The sequence below is a fragment of the Anas acuta genome, chromosome 12, assembly GCF_963932015.1.
Source record: "Anas acuta chromosome 12, bAnaAcu1.1, whole genome shotgun sequence".
Taxonomy (NCBI): domain Eukaryota; kingdom Metazoa; phylum Chordata; class Aves; order Anseriformes; family Anatidae; genus Anas; species Anas acuta.
Genome location: NC_088990.1, coordinates 21,191,986 through 21,214,140, shown reverse-complemented (window position 1 = coordinate 21,214,140; position 22,155 = coordinate 21,191,986). Strand labels below are relative to the sequence as shown.

General features: G+C 37.7%; 1 protein-coding gene across 2 annotated transcripts in view; it reads left to right on the top strand.

Annotated features, from left to right (window-relative positions):
- Nucleotides 1-22,155, top strand: part of SEMA6D (semaphorin 6D) — a 233,526-nt gene that overhangs the window by 71,755 nt on the left and 139,616 nt on the right. Inside the window, exons 1-2 of one of the 2 annotated variants that reach the window (XM_068695978.1) lie at nucleotides 6,124-6,239; nucleotides 19,523-19,602. The gene's annotated coding sequence lies outside the window, so the exon portion shown is untranslated. Of the gene's footprint in view, nucleotides 1-6,123; nucleotides 6,240-19,522; nucleotides 19,603-22,155 lie in introns of those variants that run through there. The other variant, XM_068695977.1, reaches the window with a different exon arrangement.

Here is a 22,155-nt window from a genome sequence, read left to right as displayed (position 1 = left end):
GATTAAGGATTATATTTTATTAAATTTGAATCACACAATTCTGAAAGCCTTTCATCCTTAAAGCCCGTTTATGTAAGAGAATGTGAGCATGGGTGAGAGTACTTGTACATTTGGAATACAACCAGAATTTCAAAAGCTCACATGTGGTTTTATATGCTGTCAGATACAGATCTTTGCACTATACTTTGTAAATGCAGGGAAGGTAGATTTTTAACTTTACAACTTGAATGTGCTTTTCAGCACAAAATCTAAAAGTAGGATTCCAGAAACTAAAATATTCATGTAATAAAATTCCCTATTTTTCTGTGTCCCTTTAACTGAGACATGTTGCTATGGTTCCAAAATGTCAAACTTATATATATATTTTTTTATTAGAGTATTAATTGCAAGACTCAGCAGCTTTTCTAATCGCATTACTAAAGGAGGCAGTCTTGGTTGTAGAAAACCTTATTTTCAATACAAGAATCATCAGTTGGAAACTGAAACATAATAAATTGCTAGGAATTTATTATGGTGAAATTGTATAGGAGAAGGGATGAGAAAAACAGACAAAAACAGAAGTTTAAGCCAGGACTTCTTAAAGAAGAATGCATTTAGTGGCCAGATAGCCCCAAGTGCTCTTTCAAGAATGAGGGAATCTTTGGTTTAAAGGCTATTCTGACTCAGGTCTGAACTGAAGAATGGAATTGATAAGAAATTAATAACAAACATGTAACAATGGAAAAAAGTGATAGTAATTCATATGAAGAAGTCATAAAACAAAGAAAATGGAAAGACAGGTCTATTAGGAGAAAGCATATAGCATATATAGCTACAAAACTGGTAAGTTAGGACCAGATCATATCCTAGCTGTAGTTTTGACCTGTTAGTAGAAAGGTCTGGCAAGGTCATCAATAAAATGACAAAGAGAAGACCAAAGTGTGTTTACTATTTATTTTCTGTCCTTGGAAGGATGCAAGATAATGTACTTTGACTGCATGAAGAAAATGAGTAGTTTGAAGTCATGCAATAATCAAGCAAAATATTAACCACCATTTATGAATCAACGATTTATACATCTGTGGATCTGCTATTTCAATCCTCTATCCAGTCCAGTGGCCCAAATTTTTAAGAGATGCTGATAAATCAAGGAAGGTGCTGAAAGGAGAAATGATGTGGTTATAGTTCATGAGAGAGACTCCTCTTTATTCTGTGTAGTTATGTCATCCAAGAGGCAAAATAATAACAAGAATCATCAGTTGGAAACTGAAACATAATAAATTCAAATGAGAAATCAAACAGAGGCTGAACAGTTGTGCTGATTAACCTTGAACAAACACAAGGGAGTACCGAGGTTTTCCAGGTCTTGACAAACTGAGGTCAGGGCTAGGTGTCTCTTTGGAAGGTCACACCCAAGATTTTAAACTCAGTACTGGAACAACTAATGAAATGTAGTGGCTCATGATATACTGGAGGTCTCCTGACTGCCTCCAACTTAAAACATTTGAATTTATTAATCTTGGAGGCGTGACAGAAGTTGAAACTCTGTATTGGACTGTATGAGACAGTAGGCCCAAACCGAGGGCTCAGCCACCAACGTCCAAGCCTCGTTACATGTGAGCTGTTGAAGGGAGGCAGCAGGAGAGGATTACACAGGCAGGGGAATGGCAGCCCGGTGCAGTGCGGTGCCAAGCTGGCACTGCAGGACGGTAAGCATTTTGAGGTGTCTTCTTCAGAAGCTTTTCTTTTAATGGTTGTCCCATGGGGCTGTTTCTGCTCTCCTCCAAATGCAGCTCACAGTGTTCTGAAAAAGCTGCGCTCCTTATGCATAGTCTGTCATGGAAAACTTTAAAACAAACATCTGCCAGCAGCATGTTTCCTGTGGTTGTCCTAGCCATGATTTTTTTTTACTTTGCTCTGCCTTCTTTCTTGCACATCACTAATCTCTGATCATACTTCTTTCCTCCCCTTTTATTCATTGGAGTTCAGCTCAGCTTTAATGTAGATACCAGCTTGCACTACTCATTTTTTAATTATTTTTTTTCTGAACTGTATGGAAAGACAGGGTCACATTGTTATTCCTGAACATAGTCAGTATGTGTCATACTTCTACAGTTGTTCTGATTATGCCACGTCCTACTTCATTCCTCAGACTGTGTGAAGAGCCAGCTTTGCAATAGACTCTCTTTTTTTCCTGTGCCATATTTCATTCAGACAAGCAGATCTGCCCATCTTTTTAGATGGTAAGAGCAGACGTATTCAGAGCTCTATAATCAGACTTTCACTGCCGTCAGCCAGCTAGTATCATCTAGCACTGAGGTGTTGTACACCCAGCATTAAGAAAATGAGAAAACCACAGAAATACGGCTGTGTTCCTTGTAACTCTTTTTTACTACTCTGTATAAACATCTCTGTATATATATGTATGGCTTTTCTGTTTAGATATTCTGTCTCCCATATTCTGGTAGTTTCTACAATAGAAAATGAACTTTGAAGTGTGTAAATAAAACTGATTTTTCAATTCTAGCACTTGAAATGTTCAAAAATGAAACTTTTTCTAACAAATCAGTATGTATATACATATACATTTATATATATATATATTTCCCCCATAATGAAATGTTTAGAGGTATTTATACCAAAAAGGTTTGTAAATAAACAGGAATCTCTTTGGTGGATTCCAGTTCTTCTGGCAAAGAGCATTCTCAAGCCTATTGAGCCTCAGTGGTTTGATGTTTAACCCATTAAATAGAAGGAAAATATATTCAAAGAGACTGAAAAAAATCTTTCTGTGCAGAAATTGGGAGCAAGTCTGGGGTGGGTGGGTGGGAAATGTTTGTTTGTTTTCCTTGGGAGCTTGTATCTGAGACAGAAAGATGACTGACACATAGAGAGAATGATGTACTGTGAATGCATAGCCCTCTCAAGTACAGTTCTGTTTGCATGTGAAAGTGTAAAGGCTGCTTAATAAGAGAAGGAAATGGGAAACACATAAAGAAATAAATGATTGAGAAGCAGGTATACCGAAACAATAACAGTACTAAGCTGCTGTCCCAGGGAGATGGAAAAGTAAATCATAATTTTGATACCAGAAAAAACAACAGCAAATTTATTGAAATAAGTGGCTCCAGAAACAGTGGTGGAGCTTTGTTGTTGTTTTCAGGAAATTTGAGAAGCTTGTGAGTCATTCAGAGGTTAATGGTAATACTGAAGTTTTGAAGAAGGGGGAGCTTTTATTGAAAAGGTGTTGAAATCGTCGCTTCCAAAATGTCCATGTTTCCTTTTGTTAGTGGCAGAACACATAGGGTCCTGTATCACAATACTCAGCTTAGGAGGGGACCTGTGCATCTTTTTTTTTTTTTTTTTAAGTACTGTAATGATCCAGTCTGAGCTAGCAATTCATGTTTAGCAATTCTGATTTAATTTACAACTCAGAATATAATTATTTTCTGATTATAGTTTAGATTTTGTGGAAGAAGAAAGATTGGTTTTGAAGTTTGTGGGAAGAGGAAAGACTTGTAGCTTTATATAGTCAACATTTATTTCCAGAAAACTGATTTTTCTGCCAATGCAGAGCAGACAATGATTTTTTCTGTTTTATTTATTCTAAAGTGAAAACTGATTCCAAGCTGAAGATAGGCAAGGATTAATGGAAGTCTTCATGATAAATTTTAAATCCTAATGCCTACACAAGAGATCTATTAATTAGTACCGATGACTAAAAGATTTGCAAATCAGACAGTCAATACAATTAGGAAAAAAAAAAAACACAAACCTGTACATTGTAAAGTTCAACGCATTCATTGACAGATACTGCATAGGATTTGTACATTTATACTAAAGCTACGTATTAACAAACATAGAACAGAAACATCCAAGATGTCAGTTCAGCACCATGTTTCTACTTCAAGCAGTTGGTTATATTTGTGTATCTCTAGCAGTGCGTATGTTGTGTAGTTTTTCTGTTGGATACTGGCAGTATCCCTGAAGGATACACTCAGTCTTACGTCCTGCATCATACAAGGAATGTGAAAAACCAATTGTGCCTTCTGGTGGGTCTCAGCTGTCTTCTGGTTCAGACCTTCTACTCAGGAAAATTCCACTGCTCTGTACAAATTGCCTCTTAATTTCAATTTAATCCTTATATATATTTAGTTCTTTTTTTGCTTCTTAAAATCTATATTTGCTTTGTCCTTTCAAAATGGCTGTACCAATTCAAAGCAGATGCTGTATACATACATCTCCGGTTCTTGGGAGAAAAACATATCCCTTGTGGCTGAACAGCACATTTATCTGCTGGGCAGAAGGCATCACAGAAAATACTAGAACTCCCCCATTGCTCCTTGGGAGTCACAGGGACAAGCACAGGCTTATTGTCTTATGAGAAACCTGCATCTGCTCTGGTATATGTGCATCAGTACGGCTGAGAAATCTTCACCAGAGGAGGTGAAGAACAGATGTGTTTTCAGAGTCATCCTTCTGAAACATACTTCTTCCAGAATAAGATTCCTCTCCTCACACTCTGATCCTAATCCTGTGTCTTGGTCCTAAATCATTTCTGGCATCTGGTGCACTCTGTAGTGCTGGGAGCTGTTGCTGCAGCTTCTGCTCCAGAGCTGTAACCTCTGCTGGCATAAATGCATGAACTATTGTACATTATTACAGAGTTAATTCATCTCTGCAATCATATGCCACTTGTTAGCCTGCAGAAATGAGAAGTCACAACACTGGCAGACATGTTTCCTGCTCAAAAAGCTGAATTCATGCTGCTCTTCTGGCTGAGTCTTACCTCTGATGCCAGGGTTGCCAGTCCAAGGCTAGCAGACTGATACAGGGTTGTTCCTGACTTGCAAGGTCTTAGGAGACTGTGAAACCTCTAAAGTTACTACTGGTGTTGGTAAAGAGGTGCTCCTCTCACTGCATGGACAGCTTCACAGCTTTGTAATTATTGTAATTATTGTTAGTGGAATATGTGTATGGACAGTTACTCAAGAATTAAGGCACTATTACTTGTAATAAGTTGTAATTTCTGTAAAAGGTATCAACTGTGTGCACATAGCTTCGGTCTTTTGCACGTGAAGGTCTGCAGCTGAAGATAGAAGTTGGCTGACAGAGGCATTGATTGTGTATTTGACTCTTCATATTCTGAAGGAAAAACACAACAAAAACCAAGAGAAACCTAGGGGTATGGCTACTAAAGCCTATCTAAGCTGTAGTGTGAGAGGTTCGTTCACATATGTTGAAATACCCATGTGATATGAGAGTAGCTTGTCACTTAAAATCTTTTCTTTAAGCAGGGAAAAGAGAGCCATTTTAGAGGGCAGCACAGCTGTGGGGGGTGAGGAGGAGGTGTGGGCAGCAGCCCTGTGAGCAGCCAGGTCGGAGGTAAAGCAGGTGAGGAAAAGGAGCTTTAGTCTTTCTCTGTCTCTCACCATCTGACTTTCATTTTAATTGGTGATCATTTAAGTTTATTTTCTGCAAATTGAGCCTTTTCTGCCTGTGGCAGCGATCAGTAGGCCATCTCCTTGTCTTACTTCAGCCCACAAGCTGTTTTGTCTCATTCTCTCTCTTGTCCTGCTGAGGGGAGGGCAGCTGGGTGGGTGGCTCACCAGGGTCACCCCACCACAAGCTCTTTGAGGTAGGTCTCTAACATGTTCAGAGTTTGCATCAAAATAATATGTGTGTATTTTCTGCTGATAGTATGAAGTGTGCTTGGCTATTGCCACTCTGTTCAAAGCAACACAAAACATGAGTGTGGTGGTAAAATCTTTATGCTGATGACTTGTTTTGGGGTGAGGGATCACAAAGGGAACTGCTGGCTGGCTAACATGGCTGCCCCTTCTGTAGGGGAATGGGTCCATTTTATTGTTGCAGCCCTCGGGGGCAACAGCTGGGTTTTGATCTAGGTCTGCTCTGTGGGGGATCAAAACCAAGAGCCTGGAAAGCACCATCAGACAAATGTTAACAGCAGTGGTTCATGGCTGACATACTTGAAATGGAGTCAGGGACTCCAAGAGATAACAGCAAAAGCAGTTGCGTTTAAAGAGCCATGTTTATGTGTACTAGCAACTTCTCTGTGAATTGGTGCTGAGGGAGGTTGCAAGACACTGTAATCCTCTCCACTGTAATATCCTTTTCCAGAAGCAGAGGGGTAGCTTTAGTCAAAGGTATGAAATTCACCCTTGTGCAACTCTCAAGTGAAATTTGAAGCTTCTCATCCCAGAGCTGAACGTAACCCTGGAGGAGTTACAACTGCACAGGTAATGCCAACGTACTTTGATTTTTCAGGCCATACAGCAACAGGAAAGCAAATCAGTTAGAAAATGAGGGATAAAAACACTGAACTACTATCATGGCTATTACATTAAAAAAATAATAGTTAAAAGTCTTGCTATGTAGATGAGATTGAACTTCCTAATGACTCAATAAATTATCCGATATTTAATTAATAAATGTCATTAAGAGTATTACAATGTTGTTTATCACTTCTTGGCTTATAATAGCTCTCTAGGCGTAGGACAGTTAGATGAGCGGATCTTCCTCAGTTAAGTTCCAATTTCACATCACCATTATATCTTCTGTGTTGCAGATACCACATATATAATTCTGTCTGTGTAAAGGGGGAATGCCCAGTCTGCATGTGCTTCCTTTTAATTTGCATGAAAAATATAAGCATTATTTTACCATTTGTTTTAGCTTCTTGTATTTCTTGATTGATGTATTCTAGGTAGATTACAAAAAAAAAAAATGGAGTATAGGACTGAGTCATATAAACAAGCTGATTTATTAAGTATATGTTTAAATATTTTAGCAGAACTAATATCAGTGGGAAAAAAAATCACATTCGAATACATTGCTCTTTTAAAATAATGTTAATTTCAAAGAAAGAAGTGGAGGAGTGAGACATGGTAAAAGTTAATAGATGTTAGAATAACTTTCATTTCAGTAATGCTAGCCTTTTCCTGTTACCCTATTTAAAAAGGTGAAATTAGATTACTAATGTCCCTTAAAGGATACTTAAACTAATCAGGAAACATCTGAAAGAGCTTCTCTTCTCCCAAAATGACCTGATGGGGTTATCCCATCTGCCATGTATTATTTGCAATAGCAAAAAAGCTTCTAGGACTACTTAATGAGAAAGGATAATGGAATCATATATTAATGGTGAAAACCTCAGTTAAGAGCTGGTTCCCCCTAAAACAAGTTCTGAATATATCCTTTGGGAAATATTTCCTGCATAGATTTTTTTTTTCTTTTTATGTATGAGGAAAATGTATTAGGCAAAACCATTTCTAACATTAAGAGGATTGCATACGCATGTCAGGTAGTAAAGGCCAAATCCTGACATACACAGTATTCACAGCCTACAGCTTGTATCGTTTCATTAAAAGCAGGAGGTTTCATTTAAACTAGGTACCCAGATCTTTTCTCTCTGTATATCATAAATCACTGTTCCACTTGGTTACAGCAGCGTGGGCTTTAATAGGTTTCTGTAACTAAAATGTTGCTAAACCATACCCAGTCTAATTTAATAGTGAATGCATTGCTCCTCTTTACAATCTGTATGATTAATTTAAGAAAATGTGAGCCCTGTTCTTATCTTTAATTTGCCTACTTTCAGCTTTTAGCATTTAGTTGCTATCCCTTTCTTCATGATATTAAAGAATCTCTTTGTAACACATATGCTCTCCTCAGTTTTGGTCACTTTTAAATCTTCTTTTGTGTAAACTTAGATAAGCTCTATATGTTGATAGAGTACTTGGAATATTTGAGCCCTAAAATATTCCCTTCAATCCTCAAAACATTTCTCTGGTTCTCTTTAGCAGTTCTTGGTGAGTTATGGCTTGTTAACAGTGGATTCCTCCCTTAAAGAGGAAAAGTAACTAGCTCTTTAAATATGATCTTTCAGAGGTTTTTCATGCAGTCAAACTCACCTTTTCTTAGGAACAATTAAGGCATGTTCTTAAACACAACTGAAGTCTTATCTTCTCCACACCAAAGCTCTTAATTCAATAATTGTTAAAATATGTGTTTGTCTTGTGACAAACTTCTATATAGAAGTAAACCATTTACAGAAAAGTTCACCTCTGGGCATGAGCACAGCATGGAAAATTTCTCCCATTTTCCCAAATATGAGGAGTCAAAGACAGACATTGTGGCCCTCCCAAGCGAAGGATCAATTGCACAAGTATTTTGTCACTAGTATCCTGAAAAAAATCTCAGCAATTCAGAATCAGCCCAGTAATAAAAATCTTGCTGATAAAATATGGATGATTCAAGGCTTTTACAAACCACTTGGCTTTTCACAGCTCCTTAGTCATTCATTCTAATTTCATAGAAGAGACAGAGAATATTCTTCACAGGAGAAGCAGTTGATGGAATCCCAGATGAAATACGTAATTAGGAAACCTGTAATGTACAGCCTGCTATCTCTTTCTGTACTTCTCTACTACCAAATTACAATCAGTTAGTAAACTTATTTTAATTTTTTAAACATGTGTTTTTTACATTCTGTGGCAGTCAATTTGTTCTTTTCCCTTTCTTTTCCATGTAGATTTTAGTACACTATGACAGTAGTCATAGAATCATGGAATATGTCAAGTTTAAAGGGGGGACCCACAAGGATCATGGAGTCTAACTCCTGGACTTGATGGGCATTTGGAATTATCGCAGAACTTCTTAAGGAATGGTATTCATCAGTTAGTCCTGATACCCAGGCAGTTGTAGAATAGCATTGAAATAAGTTTTCAATGCTATTCTATGTTTTTACGCTATATATGTTTTTAAATTTTTAAATAAATATTAAATGGTTTTTTTACGCTATATATGTTTTTAAACATATATAATCAATCCAAAGGCTTTACTGTATACAAAAAAATAAGCATTTTACAGATGAGGTCCAGCAAAAGCAATTCCTGGCATCGGAAATGTGGAAACAATGGAATTGTACAGCATACCGCAGTTCTGTGAACCCCTCCCCTGTGTGTAGCTATTAGATTGCCCCAGTATGGAAAGTGCTGTGGAGATAAATGTAAGTTATGAAGTATGTCCAAAGCCATGCTGCTGATCTCCCTTTGTACTTTGCAGTAGCTGCGAAGATTTTATTTTGCAGTTTGTCCTCCAGCCCCTCATGGATAGTCTAGGTGAAGTATGGCATACCTCTTTCTGTTTTGTTTGTTTTGTTTTGTTTCTCAGGCCAGCTTGTGACGCTTCATCTTCACTGCCTTACAAATGTCACATGCATCTGTTGCTTTGTGTAGCAAATCTCAAGATTTGCCTAAGTAAATAGCTATCTGCACTCTTGAAACCACGACAATGTACATATGTGTTGGAAACTGGTGAGCTAAAGATTATATTTGACTGCTCTGTCATGAGTAAAGTTTTAAAGGACTGGAAATATTATTAATGATTTCAGTGTAATGTCTTTATACTGAGATGATTAGAATGAGAGGTTGACCTGGTATTGGTCCTTTATTTTTCATATGATCCTTTCCTGAAGAAGTTCCGGTTAAGGAGAATAGAATAGGGCAGAGATGTAGCTTGCATACTGAATTTACCTAGCAGGTAGTGCTCAGGTTTTTTGGAGACACCTTGACACCACCATTTTTTTTCGAGTTATCCTGTGAGGAGAAAATTGCTGTGAGATATTCTGCACTCCTTCAGTGGGTATTTTCATAAGGTGGTTACTCAAACAACTTGGTTCTTACTCAAAACCTGTTATGATTGTATCTGGGAATGTCTACATATCTTCATATTTGCAAGTGGAGAAAAAGAACCTTAAAACTGTACCTGTAAAGATCGAATATAAATGCTGTTAGAGCTTTCTTTCCTGCTACCTGATCATGGTATTTGTCTGTATTCTTTCTGCTTTTCCTGCATCAATCTGTTTCTTTTTTGTCTGTTCTTTAGAAATTTAATTTAAGAGATTATGCCTTTAATGGTGCTGTGAAGGTAGCTGTCAGATAGGGGGATGTTACTACGTGTAGCACATGATGATCCCCATAGCCTGAAATGATGTGATAGTAAATGTAAAGCCTGGAAGCCTGTAGATTCCCAGCTCCTCTAAAGCTGGCCAGTTACCTTTAAAGTAAGAAGCTGAATTGCATAAAGAGCTTCATGTGAAAACTGCAGAAAGGATTTGAATGCCCACCTATTAAAATATATGTCTAATAACCAAATTATTTAATGAATCCGAAAAAAAAAAAAAAACTGTTTACAAGTCCATTTTAGCAGGTCTCAATAATATTTAGACAGCTGCTGCTTTGTTAATGCCATCTATACTAACATACATGCAAGTTCATCCCATGTGATTTTGCTGGCAATTATTTTCATTTACTTAATTATATATACAGCACTTCATTTTAAGTTCTTTGTAAAGATAGAGGTCTTTGAAAAGCCTGTAGAGGTATCAGACAGGATGAATGCATCGTTCTGCATGTACAGCCTTTAACTTAGTGTACAAACCATTGGATTCAAGGTGGTAGGTATCATAGGTCAACTACACTCACTAATCACTGCCTCAACAAAAGAGATTGACTTTGTTGCTAGCTGACTGCAGTAAGAATAGTAAATCACTTCATAGACTTTATTCACTTCACAGCTTGATCACTACAGTTTCACATTTCCTCTGCAAAATGGTAATGCTCTTTGCTTTGTCCGGGAAATAGAAATCACTCACAGAATCTCCTAACTATTTGTTTTAAGTGAATGAGCAATACAGCTTATTACCCACTGGTTCCTGAAATGAAGCACTGTCATAGCATGGTGGTTGCAGTGAATATTTATGTTGAAGCTTTTTTATTTTTTTTTAAGACATCCTCTGACAGATTATTGTGCTGCTTTGTACATTACAGTTTCAGTACTTTATCTGTGAAGACTGCCATAATATAACTTTGCAGGTGGAACTGCAGGCAGGCATTATGTGAAGGATGAGCCTCCTGGGATACTGATTGCATTACCATGATAAACAAAATTGCTCTAACAAAAATGTTTAGCCACATCTCCATGGAAAAAGTAGCATTCATCCAAATGTGTTTTCAAAGGTAATCTCTTGAAAGGGAGGAAGTACCTAAATATACCTTTGAAATAACCAAGTATACAGACAGAAGATGGAAAAAAAAGTGTTTGTTGACCCACCATTTTGCTTTCAAGCTTAATGTAGAGTTTTAATTTTATTAAGAATGATAGTGATTCCCTAAATGCTTATTGACACCAATACTCCTCTGTGTCAAAAAGAAAAATCTCTATCTAGAGCTGAGTTTGGAGAGAAAGACTTAGAGGAAGAATTGGGCCTACAGCAAAGAACTGCCGTGCCTTGGCTGAGGGATGGTTCTAAATGAGAGACTTAGAGATGGAGGCATATTCATGTTACAGCAGATGTCCTTCTCAGTTGGCTTCATCGATTTAGGCACGTGCATTACAGAAAGGACTGTCTCAAGCATCTGAGCTACCAGGTTGGGGTTCAGGTCTACGTCACTGAGTTTTTGTCTGCTATACTCCATCCTTCTGAAGCCTATCACCAGATGAAAATAAGCTTAAATGCTTTGCTTTGAAAGTGTTTCTTCTCTAGCTCTTAACCTAGTATCTTCTAAGTTATAATTTGAATGTTATCATCATCTGGTTGTGTGAGCTGACTCTTGGAAAAAGGAGGAAATGGTTTTAATTCAGAGGTGCTCAGGCTTACAAAATGGGGTTTGGAAGGTGCTGAATCCTTGCCTGAATAAATCAGATCCTTCAGATCCTGTTAACAAAGTAACACACTGCTATTAAACAGTGAAATCAAAGGTTTATGGTAGTCTTTTGTATATCAGTAGCAAGAAAAATGAAAGTACAACAAACACAGCATTAACTTGAGCCAGAATTTCCAAAACTGTCACACACAGAGTTGCATATTAATGTGTATGTTCGAGCCATGCAATTAAGTTAATTGTGATGCAGCTAATGAAATGCAGACATTGGTTTTCACATACATCCTCCTGAACATTCAAACCTTAATATATTATTTTACTTACAGTAGGGTCTAGAAATAGGGAGGAAAAAGTTGTTACTGCCTATTAGGCTCAAATGTAGGAGAGCATAATATTGCTATAAAATGCTAGGGATATTTTGATACTGAGGTGATAATTAATTGAACAGCTTTTCTTTTATAATTTCAAATGATAAAGCATATTTCTTCAACATAAGTAAGTAATAGCTGTTAATAAAATGTTATGTGTCACTATTACCGTTTTTTTTCTCATGCTTTTTGTAATCAGCATGCTCTTTGCAATTAACTCTATACACTCTCTTTTAGAGCATATAAAGGTCCACCCTTTCTAAGTATAATTCACTGATTTTGATGTCACACAACACCTTTTTCGGAGTTTTCCTTCATAAGAGCTTTCTCTGCCTTGATACTTTTGTGTGCTTCTAGGATCCTGACTGACTGACCTATACATCATTTTAAGTTCATGTACTTGTTAGTCAGAAGGTCTGGACTTTGCATCCTTTTGGAACAGCAGCCAGGGACAGGTGATAGTGTTATATACGGAGTACTAATTCGTGTCGAGAAAATGGTTGATATTAATAAAGAAGGGGGAGATTTGGGAATGTGGCCATGGGGGTTGGAAAACCCCGTGGTTGAGATAACATTAAACTCTTAACGATGAGGCCATCAGGAATATAAAAGTTTAGAGGGAACAAAGAAGGGTGATTCAGGAGACTCCATGCAGTCTCTGGTTCCTTGTTCTCCAACTGGTTTATTGTTCTCCAGCCATTAAGGCATGAAATTTCTGGGTATTTGCTGCTGTTGTTACGTTCAAAGATGTTTGACCAATGAAAAGTTGTTTTGAAAAGAAATGCTGTGGAGAGAAGGGTATAAGAGGGGAGCCTACCCTCAAGATAACAAAGGCAACGCGATGAAGTTACATCATCAATAAAGAAGCAGGAAAAAGAAGTGAAGACAACAGGCTGGCAGAATGGAGACCGGGACGGGAACAGGCACATTGATTGCCTCATGAAGGTAGGTTCGGCCAAACTCAGCAAACTGCTCAGAGAAGCTCATACAAAAAGTCGCTGGAAACAGGCGCACTGGAGCTGGGAAGAAGCTCGAGCTGAGAGAAGCGGAGCTGCACACACAGCTGCCCCTCGCTGGTAAGCAGTTGCGCATTATGGGGAATCATACGTCCTTAGGAACAAAGACTGTCCTGGTAACCTTTACAGCTTATCCTCCTTATTAACAATTGGACGGTTTATGAGCCTGAGATATGGGCCCAAACTGAGGTCAAGGTGTGGGACTCTGCAACTAAAAACGGCAAGGTTGCAGTGGGATTGCTCGGCACCTGGCGAGCAATCTCTGAGGCCTTAAAGAGCCGTGTGGAGCCACAATCACAAACCTGTGGCTTGCCAATATTGAGGGAGCTGCGGGCTCCTTTACTGATCCGACTGCTACGCCATCAGCCCCTCTGCTGCTACAGCCATCGAAGGCTTTTGCTGTTACGCCCCCTGTTGACCTGAAAGTGCCTTTTGACCCAGGCCTCGTTGGCCTTGAAAAGGAGATGGATATGCTTTTTCTTCGATCCGGGAAGAACGGGATACGTAAGGCCTGAAGACCGAGTTGCTTGAGAACTTAAAGCGAGACATATTGTTCAAAAGGAATGGAAAATGGAGACTTGTTAGTAATCAAGAAAAGGAATGGAAAATGGAGACTGTTAAGTCATGGACCTTAAAGGATTGTTTGTTACCTTTCCTGATTGTACGTATGTATAGGCATACTTGCGTTTAGTATGTAAAAGCGATGTTCTATATATTTACAATGTTTGATGTTCGTGTGTGCGTGTTGGTGGAGTGTGGACTCCCTGCACACCCAGTGCTGTTTTCTTGCCTTTTATACCTTTTATAAGTATAAATATTACAAAATTCAGATTGAGTTGAGACTTCATTTATAACATTGTCTAAACTCTGGCTCTGAAAGCCACCCCTTCTTGCCTAGAGGGATGATAAACATAGCCAATAAGAAGCTGTGACTAAAGGGAAATGGGGGACCTACTATATTCTGGGATGGGAAGAAAAGGTAATCTATTAAATGTTTCCATGGTGGTGATTTTCTATTTCTGTTCCAGGCCTTCAGAATATTCTAGTTTAGTAATACCTATTATCTGCTTCTACTTCTTCATTTCAACTAATGTGCATCAAAAATGTTCACTTATCCACCTGGGCTCAATGGAGCTTTATACACCATATGTATTCCTGTTAAAGGCTGAACTTATTTTTATATTACTTCAGGTTTTCAATTAACCTTGCTTCCACATATTTCACAGCATTAAGAGCAGTGCGGTGTTTGGCATAACTCACATCTCCTCACACCTTCTTCCTCCCTCCCTAAAAATTTAAAATGCTGCTTTTCTATTCTGTATTGAAACCTTGTGGTATCTGTGTTACATGACCAATTCCAATGCTGGATTTCCATTATTTCTAGGAAAATAACACTAGTGGTAATTTTAGTGTTCTATACCACTGTTAGATGTACTAGCAGGTGTTGCTATACTGAGCTGCATTCATTTGCAATAAAGTGCAGAAATTGATTTTTATTCAAGGTAGATAGACAGATTTAGCTTTTTCATATATGTATATACATCTAAATGAATACAAATTATTATTATTATGGAAAATTCTACAGTCAGTGCATTTACATGTAAATAGATGAATAGTAGGTTTGTGAAGGAGAGCAAAAATGACTAGAAATCCAATTCTAAAATGCTATGTTTGGTGCTATAGGATTTCTTATGTTGTCAAATACATATTTTATGCAGACTAATCTAATGGATATATAAATTAATGACTATTTTATGGTAACCTATTCAAGCAAGTTGACTATATTAGGAAGTAAAATTAAGCATTGGGTTCTTAGCAAACTTCAGGATGTTATCAGTTCAACTATTTGTTACTGTTTTTCAAATCTAAGTCTTTGAAAGTGCTTGTCAGTGCTTAGTCAAGACTGATGTTTCTCTTGCTAAGGCATTTCTTTGTTGTGCTTATTGCCATCATTTGTGATGTACAACTTAGAAGCTGAAGTCATGGGTATCATCACAGACCCTTTTGATTTGCAATATGAATTGCATCTTTAGGGAATCATCCACTCAGTCCTCTGAGCTGATTGTTGCATTCTGAATGTGCATTTGTAGTTTAAGATTAAGACTATCATTATTAAAACTTGGAGTTTTTTTTCTCATTCTCCTTTAGTCTGAATTTCTGACTCTGCCAAAATGGTTAAATCTTATCCTAATCATTAATAAGAAAATATCTTCGTCCACAAAATCAGTTCTCAGTGTTGTATGATAGCTTACTTTCACTATGCTTTCTGGAAGGTAAGTGCTTATATTATCCCTAATCTCTTCCTTGCTTTCTAGGACTATAAATTTGCCTTATATACATCATAACATTAGCTTTCTCAGACGTCTTATCAGCCATTGTCTGTCAAAACTTTAAGAGGCTCGCTGCTGCTTATATTACATGTGCTAAGATCCTTCTGCATTACAGAAATGCGATGAGTAATGCATCTTTCTTGATGAACCAGACCCCTAGAATCCACTTGATTGTGAAGAAGGAAATTACAGCCAAAATCATCAAATGTTCAAGTCTTCATACTGAAAGTCATGTCCCACAAACATGAAATATTTCATGTTTCTCTTTAATGTACAAATCATAGGAGTTTTTCTTAAGATGAAAAGCATAGTGGAACAAATATGACTGTATCTTTTAGCCTATTCAGGTGTCTGAATGTAAGCCAGATATTCAAAAACCTTTTATAGATTTGCAACTATTTTTGAAGTGCTGCATCTCCACGGTAAATTGAACTCATCCATATGTCAAGTTTTTTCATCAGTCACAGACACCATGAGGGTTATAAAATAAAGACCCACTTATGACTTGGTCTAGCAAGGGGTGAAAAAGTCCAGCAATTTCTTTGTTGTCTCTCCTCCCTTGGTCTCCCTACACTAAAGTGATGTTCTTGAACTGATTAAGTTCAGCATCTGGCTTCCCCATGAATCTACCGAAGTCATGACTGCAGTTCTTATAGATACTTTCTATACTTGTTTTGTGCAACAAAACATTTCAAGCAGAAATCCTGTGACCAAGGTGACTTCCTCCACTGCACAGTCCTCTCAATTCTGCAAAATGCCTAGCTACTATAATTGAAATCTGTACCCGCAGTCCTAACCTCCTCTTTGCCACTTTTGATTCATTCCTCAAACCTTCTCCCACAACAATTTTCTATAAGATGTATCTTGACAATTTCTTCCCAGTGAAAATGGATAAATAGGATCTTCATAACTCCTCCTTTCATTCATTGTTCTGTGCCGAAACAGTCCTCTAGCCTGTCTCAAATTGTTCTCATCTGTTTTATGAAGTGACCCCAGCCTATCCTTTTTTTTCCTTCCAGTTTCTTCTTCCTCTTTTGTTTCACAATCGAACTTTGCATTACTCTTTAACTTCTTTGGAATGTTGCACTTTTTACCACACTTGCCCTTCTAATAAGCTCTCATCCCTGAACACATGGACCATACTTTACAGTCACTGTCCTCTAATTCCCATTATTTGTACTTAACGGAAACTGCTCAAACAAGTCTCTAATGACTTTTTCCAGTCCACTTAGTACTGCACCTTTGGCTACCACAACTTTGGCTACCAGTTGAAACAAATGTTTCAACTTTGATCTTACTGTAATCCTTTTTCTTTTGGCTGCCAGGACTCCATACTTGCCTTTTTGTGCCCTTCGGTGAATCTGTCTTATCAGTTCTCCAGCTGCAGGAGTTTGTAGAACAGTCAGGTTTTGATGTCTTTTTTAGTTTATCCATGAGGAGACTCGCTTGCAAGCATAGATTCAGCTACCATGTTTCTGAGGCTGATTAGGAAATATGTGAACATCTGTACTTCAAGCCTGCCTCTTCCTACCCAAACTAAAATCAAAGTCTATCTGTGCAGATACTGGAGTGGTATGTAAAGCCAATATCACTAAAACACTGGCCCTTACTCTTTCTGCAGAAACACTCTCAATTATTCTTTTTCACAATGTCTGTAAATAATCTACCATCTTACTTATCACCCACATTCATCACCTGAGCATTGTCTTCAACTGAGATTTCTCTTTGCCACCTCAAATCCAGCTGGTGTACATGGTCTTTTCGGGCCATCTGTGTTGTCTCTTAGATTTCTCCCACTGTGAATTTACTTGCTCAAATATCAACAATCACAAGCTTATTGAGCTCAAATAATGCTGTTAGAAAGATCATTTTCCTAGTGTCTTTCTTTGGCCATATCACTTTCTGACCATAGCACTCAGGTGCTATGTGCCTCTCCCTTTTTGATTTTACACAGACAATTTTCCTTTTCTTCACTCCATGTCATTCCCTTGTCAGTATGAAAGCAGCAGATCCTTAGTTTGTCATGACATCTATTTCCATCTCAGCTTTCACTTTCAAGTCAGCACCTTCTTGCTTTCTCCTGTCAAAACTCTTAAGATACATCTGCAAAACTGGTTCTTCAAATTTCTTTTCGAACTGTGCCTTCACCCTTCTACCTAGAGGGGAAAAAAAGACTATCATCATGACTATTATTGTCTTTTTTTCCTCCTACCTATTGCATTTTGTCCTGAATTTACTGTATAATTTTACTGTATACTTAGTTTTTTTTTCCCACTGTGCATTTGGATAGGGCTAATGCTGTCAAGTCCTGGTCTGTAAGTAGGATTTGGAGGTGCTATGGTAAAGTAAATAGCACTGAAGGGAACAGTAAAGGCCAGGAGGAGTTGAAGTCATGGCTATATCCCTGCAGAATGTGCCTGGCACACTAGTCCAACAGCTAATATTTTTGGCAAAAACACATATGGAAACTATGTCCATGGTCAGATGTGCACACAGAGTGCTGCCAAAACAGAGCAGCGTACACTGTAGGATATGCTGTTTTCCCCAGTAGCATATACAGAGATACTGGTCCTTACCTTGGAAAATGTGAAGCACTTGAATGAACTCTGGGATCTACAGATGAAGTTCTGGGGTGATTTACTGTATTTCAAACTGATGCTTAAGCAGCTAAATCATTCCCTCCAGCACCCATTTGTTGTAATCTCCCTCCAAAGATATTAAAAATGCAGAAACCTTGGCCAGGTTGTAGTTGATCTAATTTATAAAACATTTTCTGGGTATTAAAAACTAGGGCAATGCACTAGTAGTTTTTAAATTGTGTTAAATATACTGTAAACTCCCAGAAAGAACCTTTCATTGAAGATTATTGTATGAAGACTTGAAGATTAAAGCATCTAGATTAAAGATTAATGTGAAGTGCACCAGGAAATGGTTTGATGTATAAGGAGCTATGTAAGATATTAATCGTGCACTTTTCAAAACTGCCTGAGGGAATTGGACACCCAGTTCTCTTACATGCCTTTGAACATCTCACTAGAAAGAATTTGTTGTTATAGAGTGAAAATGGCAATATTTTCATTGGAAGCTTGAATAAAAGAGGAAGGAAGAGATGTTGAGACATTCTGTACTCTTCTGGAGCTCAATGTTAGATCCTTACTTTTTTTTTTCCTGTTCTGGATTTGCTTCGTAGGTTTCAGAGGATTTTAGAGCTGCTGTTATTGTATAGAGGCAACTTGGATTTGGGTGCTACAAATTAATAAAACTGGTCTGAGCCAAGAGCATGGTTCCACCTACCTATGTATTTAGTGTCATCAAGTCCATTTCTACTTTGCTTTCACTTCAAGGTAGTTTTTATGTTCTCATGAACAAGAATAATTTGAAAAATAACCATGTAAACCTCGAGGAGAGAAATTTATACATATACATATTTATATTTACAAAATAATAGGTATTTAAATAATTATACTTGATGCAATTCAATTATATATTGTACATGTATTTAGTAAAGTACTCCTTTTCCTGGAGTTTTTCTCAGTCATGATTTTTTGTATAGGAACTTCAATACTGATATAGAAGAAATGTTCCACATATGGTAGAAATTACAAGTTTGCTTGTCCCCAGAGTGCTGCAGTACAAATAAGCTGTTAAATGCCAACTCTGAATGTTATTTTTTAGATGTTAAGAGAGATAATCCTGTATTAAAACTATTAGGAGGCAAATTTATTTGAACTTCAAAACATCTTTGATCTGGAATGAAAATGAACTGTGTATGAGTGTATGCTCCATTAACTTGGGGTTGGCCAATTTTTTGTGTTTTTGTTTGTTTTTTCCATTAGCCATTTTTCCAGTGCAGTTTTTTTATAACTGATTGTGCAATACAATTACTTTTCCTGGTAAAATCTGGTCTGTTGCCTTCATAAAAAGACAGGTTTTATGTAGAAAATACTGTGTGGGAATCAATATTCAGGTTTGCAGTCACCTGAAGAGTCAAGGTGCTGGTGTGTTGCATTCAGACCTACTTCAGTGGCCTTATCGTTAAGCCTCCAGTAAGCATTTATAAAGTGAGGCTTCCATGGGTATTGGGAAAGTGTGATTAAAAATAATCATATGTCTAATGAATGTTTTCTTCTGAATTTTGGCAGGATCATCCATTTGAATTTGTGCCGATCTCTACGGGAACCTGATGCCAGCAATTTAAGGATCTTCACATTCAGTCTCAGTGGTAAGATCTAAAGATGCTATAGTAAACCATATTAGATTATTATTGTTTTCTGTAATATTGCACTAAAACTACATTGCGGGGAGGGCAGGAGGAGTAATTCTGTTTGACCTATACACAGATAGATATAAGAACGTATATTGATCTGTACAAGGTTGAGCTCAGGACACAAGTTCTGAGGAATTTTCATCAGAGTAAAATCAGAAAGGTCATATTTATTGTTCTCTCAGCTAATGTAACTGCTCTCAAAATGTTTGACATTATACATGCAAAATGATGTAACCATTTACCTTATGGATGGTGGACAGGCTCCAAAGAGAAAGTAAAATGCACAAAAAGGAAATTCAGAAGTTTTGAAAACAGAGCAAATAAGAAGTAAAACTAGAAATTACTTTCACCTCTAATGCTGTCTTTGTTGTAATTAGTCTGATTGTTCAAACCTTGGGCCAGATTCTCAGATGTTGCCCTACACCCTTTGTGCTACTGTGGGGACCTTGTGAAGCGATGTGGACTGGTTGCACCTTGAAGCTCAGAATTTCTGCTCTGGAGAGAAATTCACAGCTATAGTAAAAGTGAAAAAGAGGAGGGGACAGCTGAGTCCCACTGCACGTTTTGTTTTGGAATTTACTTTCTAGGAAATTCTAGCTGAGTACTGTGCAGTATTATTCTACACAAAATCACATGGTGTGTATCTGTTTGGTTTTTCAGGTAGGAAAGAACTAATTTTTGGATTATAATGTTGTCTGTGATGCTTTTTGATTCTTGCTTCTTTTTTTGATTCTCTCAAAATGATTCTCACCATTATGCTACATATCCATTAGGTTTTTTGGCCTTGGAGAAAGAGGAGGCGGGGGGGGGAACATCACCGTGTGCTGTACTCCTCCCCTTAACATTGGCTGTTGCACATTATTATAGGCAGAGTATGGACAGCCCTTTGACCTCACCTACTTCAGTCATAATCATGCTGTTTTTAGTTCACTGTGAAACAGATGTCAAGTAACACTACTTCCAAGTCCTGTCCATTACAGGCTATTGAAATATAAATACTTTTTGAATTAGGGTTCTCCTCAAAAAATTAGGACTCTTCAGATATGGAAACAAAATATTTATTCATCATTCCTCTAGCAATTTATTGTCATTAACCAAGTAGATCAGTAGAATCTCTGCTTCAGTTTAAAGATCACAGAACCACAGAATTGTCTAGGTTGGAAGAGACCTCAAGATCATCAAATCCAACCTCTGACCTAACACTAACAAGTCCTCCACTAAACCATATCACTAAGTTCAGCATCTAAATGTCTTTTGAAGACCTCCAGGGATGGTAACTCAACCACTTCCCTGGGCAGCCCATTCCAATGCCTAACAACCCTTTTGGTAAAGAAATTATTCTTCCTAATATCCAACCTAAACCTCCCCTGGCACAACTTTACCTGTTCCCCCTCACCAGGCACATGGGAGAACAGACCAACCCCCACCTCGCTACAGCCTCCTTTAATGTACTTATAAAGAGCAATAAGGTTGCCCCTGAGCCTCCTTTTCTCCAGGCTGAACAAGCCCAGCTCCCTCAGCCACTCCTCATAAGACTTGTTCTCCAGACCCCTCACCAGCTTTGTCACCCTTCTCTGGACTAGCTCAAGCACCTTGATGTCCTTGTAGCAAGGGGCCCAAGATGTATTCAACAGCACTAGTATTCCTGTCCAATCACACTTTTCCTATAAGAATAAGCGTAACAATGTGTTATCATAAATCGTCAAGACAGATTACATTTCGTTATTGCTGGGTGACTCTTATAACGTTGGAATGTGTCCCTAATAAAGTACAGTATCTCCCTCAAAGCATACTGCATTAGTAATGCTCTTCATTAGAAGCAAAAGAATACAGCATTCATATCATGTTACTTGATCATACAGCCATGGTGCAGAACAACAAATTATCAAGGGAGTTTTGAAAGGTAGTCCTCGTAATACTATTCTATTTTTTTCAAATTGTTATTTGATGCTATTACATTCTGTATGCATTGTAAGTTGGAGCTGAAAGTCAATGCTGTTCTGACAGACAAAAGTCATGGAAGCTAGAAGTGACTGGTGCTGAACTACTAGATCTTTTTCCTCTGTAAACAGGAGACATTAATGACCAAGTAAACAAAAGCAGAAGAGCCTCGTTTGTTAACTCTTAGCTAGGGCAAATGAAAATCCACTACAAGTCATTAAAGCCTCAACTCTGTGACAGAACTACTGCTCACTGCAGCAGGAGCAACTCAGGTAACAAACATTTAAGCACTAACAAGTCTAACTGTTTTTAGTTAAAGTTCATTAGGTTCTAGGAGACAAAGTTGACTAACTGTAGGTGTATAAGTACATATAGGGAGAGAGGGAGAGAAAGTTACTTGTTCTTGTTACCAATAAATGTGTAGCAGATTCCTCAGAAGGGTTAATGACCTTCAGGGCATACAGATGACCAGCTCACTTTTCAAATCAAAAGCCAGTACAATATGATAGATTATATTGTGTATTATATATATAATACAATTAAAGGAAACATGTGTGTGTTAAAATG